Source organism: Meles meles, chromosome 18 (assembly GCF_922984935.1).
Source record: "Meles meles chromosome 18, mMelMel3.1 paternal haplotype, whole genome shotgun sequence".
NCBI classification, from domain to species: domain Eukaryota; kingdom Metazoa; phylum Chordata; class Mammalia; order Carnivora; family Mustelidae; genus Meles; species Meles meles.
The window spans coordinates 12962293-12972117 of NC_060083.1; the positions used below are offsets into that span (position 1 = coordinate 12962293).

The 9825-nt window shown below is 39.3% G+C and overlaps 1 pseudogene; it reads left to right on the forward strand.

The window, feature by feature from the left end:
- The window catches only part of LOC123929992, a 30071-nt pseudogene extending 20641 nt beyond the window's left edge, over positions 1–9430 (forward strand).
- Positions 9431–9825: the final 395 nt, after the last annotated feature.

Consider the following 9825-nt stretch of genomic DNA (forward strand, 5'->3'; position numbering starts at 1 on the left):
ATATTTATCACCAACATAATGTGTAATCTGTCTTCTGAAATGCAGACCTTCAACAAGCTCGTGGGAAAATTTAGCCAGTCAGTCTTTCATTTGAATTTAACACAAATACTTTCCACGACAATGGAAGGGAAGCTGGTTGTCTGGGACATCCACCGCCCACCATAGCCTACCTCCGCCTCTGTGGGCTTTCCTCAAATCAAACCTTGTAAATTGGTTCATTTTCAGAAAGAGCGGATCACTGTGTTCATTACAGTTGATCTGTAATTAACTTAATAAAAAGGCAGCTATCAGTGATTATCAAAGTATATTACAACCCTTTTGGATGTATACACATATTTTGTATATGCAGTGAATATTTCTGGAGAAATTCCTTATTAACTGGGAATGTTTGGTGCCTCTGAGGAAAAGAACAGAGAAGCGGGATCAAGGGTGGGGGTGGCTTCACCTCTTCTTATGATCTCATTTGTACTAATTGGTTTGCTTTTTTAAATAATTTTTATTTTTATAAACATATAATGCATTATTAGCCCCAGGGGTACAGGTCTGTGAATCGCCAGGTTTACACACTTCACAGGACTCACCGTAGCACATCCCCTCCCCAATGTCCAAAACCCCACCACCCTCTCCCTACCCCCCTCCCCCCAGCAACTCTCAGTTTGTTTTGTGAGATTAAGAGTCTCTTATGGTTTGTCTGCCTCCCGATCCCATCTTGTTTCATTTATTCCTTTCCTACCCCCCAAATCCCCAACGTTGCATCTCCACTTCCTCATATCAGGGAGATCATATGAGAGTTGTCTTTCTCCAGTGGATTTATTTCGCTAAGCATAATACCCTCTAGTTCCATCCATGTCGTTGCAAATTGCAAGAATTCATTTCTTTTGATGGCTGCATAGTATCCCATTGTATATATATATACCACCTCTTCTTTATCCATTCAGCTGTTGATGGACATCTAGGTTCTTTCCATAGTTTGGCTATTGTGGACATTGTCGCTATAAACATTTGGGTGCACGTGCCCCTTCAGATCACTACATATCTATCTTTAGGGTAAATACCCAGTAGTGCAATTGCTGGATCATGGGGTAGCTCTATTTTCAACTTTTTGAGGAACTCCATGCTGTTTTCCAGAGTGGTTGCACCAGCATGCATTCCCACCAACAGTGGAGGAGGGTTCCCCTTTCTCCGCATCCTCGCCAGCATCTGTCATTTCCTGACTTGTTAATTTTAGCCATCCTGACTGGTGTGAGGTACCATCTCATTGTGGTTTTGATTTGCATTTCCCTGATGCCGAATGATGTGGATCACTTTTTTCATGTGTCTGTTGGCCACCTGGATGTCTTCTTTGCGAAAATGTCTGTTCATGTCCTCTGCCCATTTCTTGATTGGATTATTTGTTCTTTGGGTGTTGAGTTTGCTAAGCTCTTTATAGATTTTGGAGACTAGCCCTTTATCTGATATGTCGCTTGCAAATATCTTCTCCCATTCTGTCAGTTGTCTTTTGGTTTTGTTAACTGTTTCCTTTGCTGTGGAAAAACTTTTGATCTTGATGAAATCCCAATAGTTCATTTTTGCCCTTGCTTCCCTTGCCTTTGGCGATGTTCCTAGGAAGAAGTTGCTGCAGCTGAGGTCGGAGAGGTTGCTGCCTGTGTTCTCCTCAAGGATTTTGATGGATCCCTTTCTCACATTGAGGTCCTTCATTCATTTTTCATCTATTTTCATGTGTGGTGTAAGGAAATGGTCCAGTTTCATTTTTCTGCACGTGGCTGTCCAATTTTTCCAGCACAATTTATTGAAGAGGATATCTTTCTTCCATTGGACATTCTTTCCTGCTTTGTCAAAGATTAGTTGACCATAGAGTTGAGGATCTATTTCCGGGCTCTCTATTCTGTTCCATTAATCTATGTGTCTTTTTCTGTGCCAGTACCATACTGTCTTGATGATGACAGTTTGTAACAGAGCTTGAAGTCTGGAATTGTGATGCCCCCAACGTTGGCTTTCTCTTTCAATATTCCTCAGGCTATTTAAGGTCTTTTCTGGTTCCATATAAATTTGAGGATTATTTGTTCCATTTCTTTGAAAAAAAAAAAAAAAGAATGGGATTTTTATAGGGATTGCATTAAATGTGTAGATTGCTTTAGGTAGCATAGACATTTTCACAATATTTGTTCCTCCAATCCATGAGCATGGAACATTTTTCCATCTCCTTGTGTCTTCCTCAATTTCTTTCCAGAGTTCTTTATAGTTTTCTTAGTATAGATACTTGCCTCTTTGGTCCGATTTATTCCTAGGTATCCTATGGTTTTGGGTGCAATTGTAAATGGGATTGACTCCTTAATTTCTCTTTCTTCTGTCTTCTTGTTGGTGTACAGAAATGTACCTAATTTCTGTGCATTGATTTTATATCCTGACACTTTACTGAATTCCTGTATAAGTTCTAGCAGATTTGGAGTGGAGTCTTTTGGGTTTTCCACATATCGTATCATATCATCTACAAAGAGTGATAGTTTGACTTCTTCTTTGCTCGTTTGAATTCCTTTAATTTCTTTTTGTTGTCTGATGGCTGAGGCTAGGTCTTCTAGTACTATTTTGAATAGCAGTGGTGATAATAGACATCCTTGCTGTTGTCCTGACCTTAGAGGAAAAGCTTTCAGTTTTTCTCCATTGAGAATGATATTGGCAGTGAGTTTTTCATAGATGGCTTTGATGATATTGAGGTATGTGCCCTCTATCCCTACACGTTGAAAAGTTTTGATCAGGAAGGGATGCTGTACTTTGTCAAATGCTTTTTCAGCATCTATGGAGAGTATCATGTGGTTCTTGTTCTTTCTTTTATTAATGTATTGTATCACATTGGTTGATTTGCAGATGTTGAACCGACCTTGCAGCCCCAGAATAAATCCCACCTGGCCGTGGTGAACAATTCTTTTAATGTACTGTTGGATCCTATTGGCTAGTATTTTGGTGAGAATTTTTGCATCTGTGTTTATCAAGGATATTGGTCTGTAACTCTCTTTTTTGATGGAATCCTTGTCTGGTTTTGGGATCAAGGTGATGCTGGCCTCCTAAACTGAGTTTGGAAGTTTTCCTTCCTTTATTATTATTATTATTATTATTATTATTATTATTATTGGAAGAGTTTCAGGAGAATAGGAATTAATTCTTCTTTAAATGTTTGGTAGAATTCCCCTGGGAAGGTGTCTGGCCCTGGCCTCTTGTTTCTTTGGAGATTTTTTTGACTGTTTCAATCTCCTTACTGGTTATGGGTTTGTTCAAGTTTATTACTTCTTCCTGGTTCAGTTGTGGTAGTTTATATGTCTCTAGGAATGCATCCATTTCTTCCAGATTGTCAAATCTGCTGGCTTAGAGTTGCTCATAATACGTTCTTATTATTATACGTTATTATTATTATTTTTAATAATAATACGTTAATAATTATAATTATTATATATTATAATTATATAATATATTATATATATTATATATATATATTATATATATATATTATAACGTTAATAATACGTTAATAATTATACGTAATTATAATACGTTATTATTATTATTTTTGTATATCTATGGTGTTAGTTGTGATCTCTCCTCTTTCATTCATGATTTCACTTAATTTGGGTCCTTTCTCTTTTCTTTTTCATAAGTCTGGCCAGGGTTTTATCAATCTTATTATTCTTTCAAAGAACCAGCTCCTAGTTTCTTTGACTTGTTCCATTGTTTTTCTGGTTTCTATTTCATTGATTTCTGCTCTGTCTTTGTGATTTTTCTTCTCCGGATGGGTTTAGGCTTCCTTTGCTGTTCTTTCTCCAGCTCCTTAAGGTGTAGGGTTAGGTTGTTCATTGGAGATCTTTCTTGTTTCTTGAGAAGGGCTTGTATTGCTATATATTTTCCTCTCAGGACTGCCTTTGCTGTGTCCCACAGATTTTGAATCATTGTGTTTTCATTATCATTTGTTTCCATAATTTTTTTCAATTCTTTTTTAATTTCCTGGTTGACTCAGTCATTCTTTAGAAGGATGCTCTTTAGTCTCCATGTATTCGGGTTCTTCCCAAATTTCCTCTTATGAATGAGTTCTAGCATCAGAGGATTGTGGTCTGAAAATATGCAGGGAGTGATCCCAATCTTTTGATGCCAGTTGAGACCTGATTTATGACCCAGTATGTGATCTATTCTGGAGAATGTTCCATGTGCACTAGAGAAGAATGTGTATTCTGTTGCTTTGGGATGGAATGTTCTAAGGATATCTGTGATGTCTATCTGGTCCAGTGTGTCATTAAGGCCTTTATTTCCTTGTTGATCTTTTTCTTGGATCATCTGCCCATTTCAATGATGGAGTGTTAAAGTCCCCTACTATTATTGTATTATTATTGATGTGTTTCTTTGATTTTGTTCTTAATTGGTTTATATAGTTGGCTGCTCCCATGATAGGGGCATAGATATTTGAAATTGTTAGATCTCCTTCCTGGACAGACACTTTGAGGATGATATAATCTCCTTCCTCATCTCTTACTATAGTCTTTGGCTTAAAATCTAATTGATATGATATAAGGATTGCCACCCCAGCTTTCTTTTTTGAACATTAGCATGGTAAATTGTTTTCCACCCCTCACTTTCAATCTGGAGGTGACTTTGGGTCTAAAATGATTTTCTCATAGACAACCTATTGATGGTTTTGGTGTTTTTTTTTAATCCATTCTGATACCCTGCCCTGTGTCTTTTGATTGGGCATTTAGCCCATTATATTCCGGGTAACTATTGAGAGATATGAATTTAGTGCCATTGTATTGCCTCTGCAGTGAATATTACTATATATTGTCTCTGTTCCTTTCTGGTCTACTATTTTTAGGCTCTCTCATTGCTTAGAGGACCCCTTTCAATATTTTCTGTAGAGCTGGTTTGGTGTTTACAAATTCTTTGTTTGTCCTGGAAAGTTTTTATCTCTCCTTTTATTTTCAATGATAGCCTAGCTGGATATAGGATTCTTGGCTGCATGTTTTTGTCGTTTAGTACTCTGAATATATCATGCCAGCTCTTTCTGGCCTGCCACGTCTTTGTGGATAAGTATGCTGCCAATCTAATATTTTTACCATTGTATGTTACAGACTTTGTGTCCTGTGATGCTTTAAGGATTTTCTCTTTGTCGCTAAGACTTGTAAATTTTACTATTAGATGACAGGGTGTGGACCTATTCTTACTGATTTTGAGGGGGTTCTCTGCACCTCCTGGATTTTGATGCTTTTTCCCTTTGCCATATTAGGGAAATTCTCTGCAATAATTCTCTGCAATATACCTTCTGCTCCCCTCTCTCTTTCTTCTTCTGGAATCCCAATTATTCTGACGTTGTTTCATCTTATGGTATCTCTTATCTCTCAGTTTCTCCCCTTGTGGTCCAGTAGTTGTTTCTCTCTCTTTTGCTCAGCTTCTCTGTCATTTGGTCTTCTATATCACTCATTCTCTCTTCGGCCTCATTTATCCTAACAGTGAGAGCCTCCATTTTTTTATCGTACGTCATTAACAGCTTTTTTAAATTTCAACTTGGTTAGATTTTAGTTCTTTTTTATTTCTCCAGAAAGGGCTTTTATTTCTCCAGACCGGGCTTCTCTAATATCTTCCATGCCTTTTTCAAGCCTGGCTAGCACCTTGAGAATCATCATTCTGAACTCTAGATCTGACATATTACCAATGTCCGTATTGATTAGGTCCCTAGACTTCGGTACTGCCTCTTGTTCTTTTTTTTTTGTGGTGAGTTTTTCTGCCTTGTCATTGTATCCAGATAAGAATATATGAAGGAGTGAATAAAATACTCAAAGGGTGGCCAAGACCCCAGGAAAATGTGCTTTAACCAAATCAGAAGGGACTCCAAATCATGGGGGGAAGAAAGTGGGTAAAAAGAAGTTCAGAAAAAATTTTTTTAAGTAAACAAATAAAGAAAAAATATATATATATATATTAGACTGTTGAATAGAATAGGGTCTCCCACTTAATTTTGGGAGTATTTTGGTCTCTTAGAAGAAACTAAAGAAAGTATCTCCCAAAATTTTAAAGAATGAAAAAAATATATAATGGTAAACACAATGAAGTGATGGAATATGATTATAAAGATGAAAATTTTTTAATTTCTATAAAAGGAATTGATAAGGATAAATTGGTTGGGAGAATAAAGAATAAGAAATTGGAGACAATTTGCTGAAGCTGGAGATTATAACAAAGCCCTGTGCTAGTTATAGGGTGTATTTTGATCTATTAGAAGAAGTTGTAACCCAAAATTTTATTTAGAAGAAAAAACCCTATGTGTAAACAAAAAATTAAGTTAGATGCAATGAAGGATAAAATATGACTTTAATAATGAAGCCTCCAAAAAAATGTTTTTTGTTTTTTGTTTTTTGTTTTTTGTTTTTTTTTACGAAAGGTATTGTTAAGAGAAACTAGTTAAAAATGTTAAAAGAGGAAAGGGTAAAATTAAAAAAAATTTAGCGGAAAAAAAATAAAATTTAACAAATTTATTAACTGTGCAAGACTAAAGAATCATGGGGAGAAAGCCATGAATTCCATGCTTTGCTTTCTCCTCCTCTGAATTCCGCTGTTCTCTTGGTACGTGAACTTGGTCTTGGCTGGATTTCTTATTGACCTTCTGGGGGAGGGGCATATTATAGTGATTCTCAAGTGTCTTTGCCCAAGGCGGAAATGCATCGCCCTTACCAGGGGCCAGGCTATGTAATCCGCTGGGGTTCACTATCCCTGAATGCTTTCTGTAGAGTTCCAGAGCTCAGGAATGAAAATGGCGGCCTCCCAATCTCTGGCCCAGAGGAACAGAGTGCTTGGGGCCCCACTCCTCTGTGCGCCCTCGGAGAAAAGCGCTCAGTCACTCCCATCTCCCTGGCCTCCAAACTGTGACCAAGCTTCTCTGTCTCTGGCACACAACCCTGCCTGGAGTCTCTGAACCCCTCCGATCCCTGAGTTCTTCCAGGGGGGTCTCCCCGGATCTTATGGGGTCCCTGCTCACAGAGAAATGGCCTGTGCCACGGATCACGATAAGGTAATCCCAAGTTGAGAGTTCGCTCCCCGACTCCGTCTCTGTAGCTGGCTTCCCCACTCTAATACCTATGAGCTCTGCAACACTCAGACAGCCCCGATCCTTCTGTGAGCCTGAGCGACCTGAGGCCACGCTCTCCTCGCATGGGCTTCATCCCGGTTTAGCCTCTGGAGGGATGTCCCTCAGTGGAGCAGACTTTTAAAAGTTCTGATTTTGTGCTCCATTGCCCTGCTTCTTGCTGGGAGCGCCCCACCCCCCGCCCCCGCCATGGTCTATCTTCCCATCACTTTGATTTCACTTCTCCGCTGGTCCTACCTTTCAGAAAGTGGTTGATTTTCTGTTTCTAGAATTGTTGCTCTTCTTCTATTCAGTCTCCTGTTGGACTTGTAGGTGTTCGGGATGGTTTGATAAGCTATCTTGCTGATCTCCTACTATCTGATGTTGTCTCAGTGGGCTACTTTTCTCCGCCATCCTGACTCCTCCCTGGTTTGCCTTTTTTTTTTTTTCTTTTAAATCATGGCCATGTATTACTTTTAAAGAACCCCTTTGTGTTGGTGAAACAAAAACTTGGTTTTTTCCTTCCACACTAATTAGAGTCATTTTCACCCTAAATAGTATGTACTTTAATTTTAAGGAAATGGCATAAATAACTATATTGTTTCTTCTGATTACAAAACAACACTTACCCAGTATGAAAAGATGAAATACAACAGAACTTTATAAAGTTTGCTGACTGAAGAGGCTGTGGGGGCTCATACAGTGTCATTAAAGGCTTTAGTCTCCGACAGAAAGGGGTTCACATTCCAGACATATCCCTTCCTTGCTGAAGGACTCAGGGCAAGGGACATAACTTGGCTGAGCCTCCATTTTTCCACGTGCAAAATGGGCATGACGACACTCTCCCTCAGAGTGATTTTATGAGAATTTTTGTGAGACAAGCCACGTAAAACTCTAGCACCTTGTCTGGCACAGGGGAGCTCTAGACGAAATTGTTGTTATCTGTATGCTTGAGAAGTTCCCGAAAGGGACGGAGGACTCTGCCTCATGACAGGGACCATGCACATGTGTTTGGAGTCCCTGTGCCAACTGCTTTCCAAAAGCCCTGCTTTTTTTTTTTTTTTTTTTTTCATTTCTTTTAATACAGAGAGCGGTGAGGTCCTGGCATGTCTTTATAAAGAGAAATGCAAATTGTCCTCACTCAGGGGTGTGGAAAATACAGTAGAAGAATTGCAACTGATGGTGAATCAGCCTTTAATTAGTTGGGGGCTAGGGCCCAGTAAAGACCAGTCCTGTGCTCCCCACTCTCCATGGTAAATAAAACCCAGCCAGGACCAGGGAGCCCACCAAGGATCTTGAAAACACTTGGCCTGTTTTCCCATTTATTTCCAGCAGAGGGCAGTGAAAGATGTTCTCATCAATTACTCTGCCACCTGCCTTGCTGATCAATCAGAAACTGCATTTAATCACTTTGCATCTATAAGAGGAAATTCATCCCCCATTCTGCCCCCCCCCCGTGATTAGACTTATGCCAGAAGCTTATAAAAAAAAAAAAAAACATTTGGGATGGATCTGAGAACTGGAAATAAAAGCCATTTTGTCACAGGACACTGCCTTTGGCTGTGACCATTAAACAAGGTTTTATATGGCTCTGAGGGCAGTGGATTGTGTGGTTTTGCCAAGTGTGATTTCAGAGGGCTGGTGGACAGACTCTTGTGTCCTCTGTGGTCTCGTGGCAGAGAGTGTCAATCAATGCCCACCGTCACTGCACGTGGCTAATGGGAGAGGCCGGGGAGAGGAGAGCGAGACAGAGCGTGTGCTTTGCATTAGGTACTCCTGGGTCCCTGCACAGTCTAGCCACCGGGCCTGATGGAGCTGCCGTGTGTAAGTCGGTCCCCAGCGGTATTTGGGACATACTTCTACTGAAAGATTACTGCTTGTTTCACTGAAATTCAAATTTCATTGGGCATCCTGCATTTTTTATTTGCTAAATCTGGCAACCCCAGGCTTTGTCAAATTTCTCAACTTCTCTGAGCCTTAGTTTCCCAGATGTAAAGTGGAACAAATGTAAAATCAGCCTCGTAGGACAGTATTAAAGTGAAATTTGTACAACACCTGGAGTCCAGAGCTGGACCCAAAATGAGCTGTTCAGGAGATGGTACTTACTACGGTTAGTTCCCAAACCGTTTTTCTCCATTTCAGCTATATTGTCACAGATGATAATAGAGGTAACATTAAGTTCTACGATCGGACCCTGTCCATTGTTAACTGGTACAGCAACTTCAGACTGAGCTCCTTAAGGACACTGTCATTTTCCAAGACCCCAACAGCTCCCCCACCGAAAAATCAAACTGTCCTCCAGACTGTACTCTAAAAGGTGACCTTTTATTATAAGGTAACTTGTTAATGAATCCAGGGCTCCTGGGTGGCTCAGGGGGTTAATCCTCTGCCATTGCTCTCTGCCTGCCTCTTTGCCTACTTGTGACCTCTCTCTCTCTGTGTCAAATAAATTGCAAAAATCTTAAATAAATAAATAAAAATAAATGATAAAATAAATTTAAAAATAAAATTAATAAAATTAAAAAGTAATTTACACATAAAATATTAAAAATTAATAATCATCTTCATAATAAAACTACTAATAAAATAAATAAATTGATAATTGCCCAGGTTACATTTCAAAGCAGAATTTTCAGGACACCCGACTGGTTCAGTGTGTTAAGCATCTGCCTTCTCAGGTCATGAGGCCGGCATCCTGGAATGGAGTCCCGCATTGGGCTCGCTGCTTA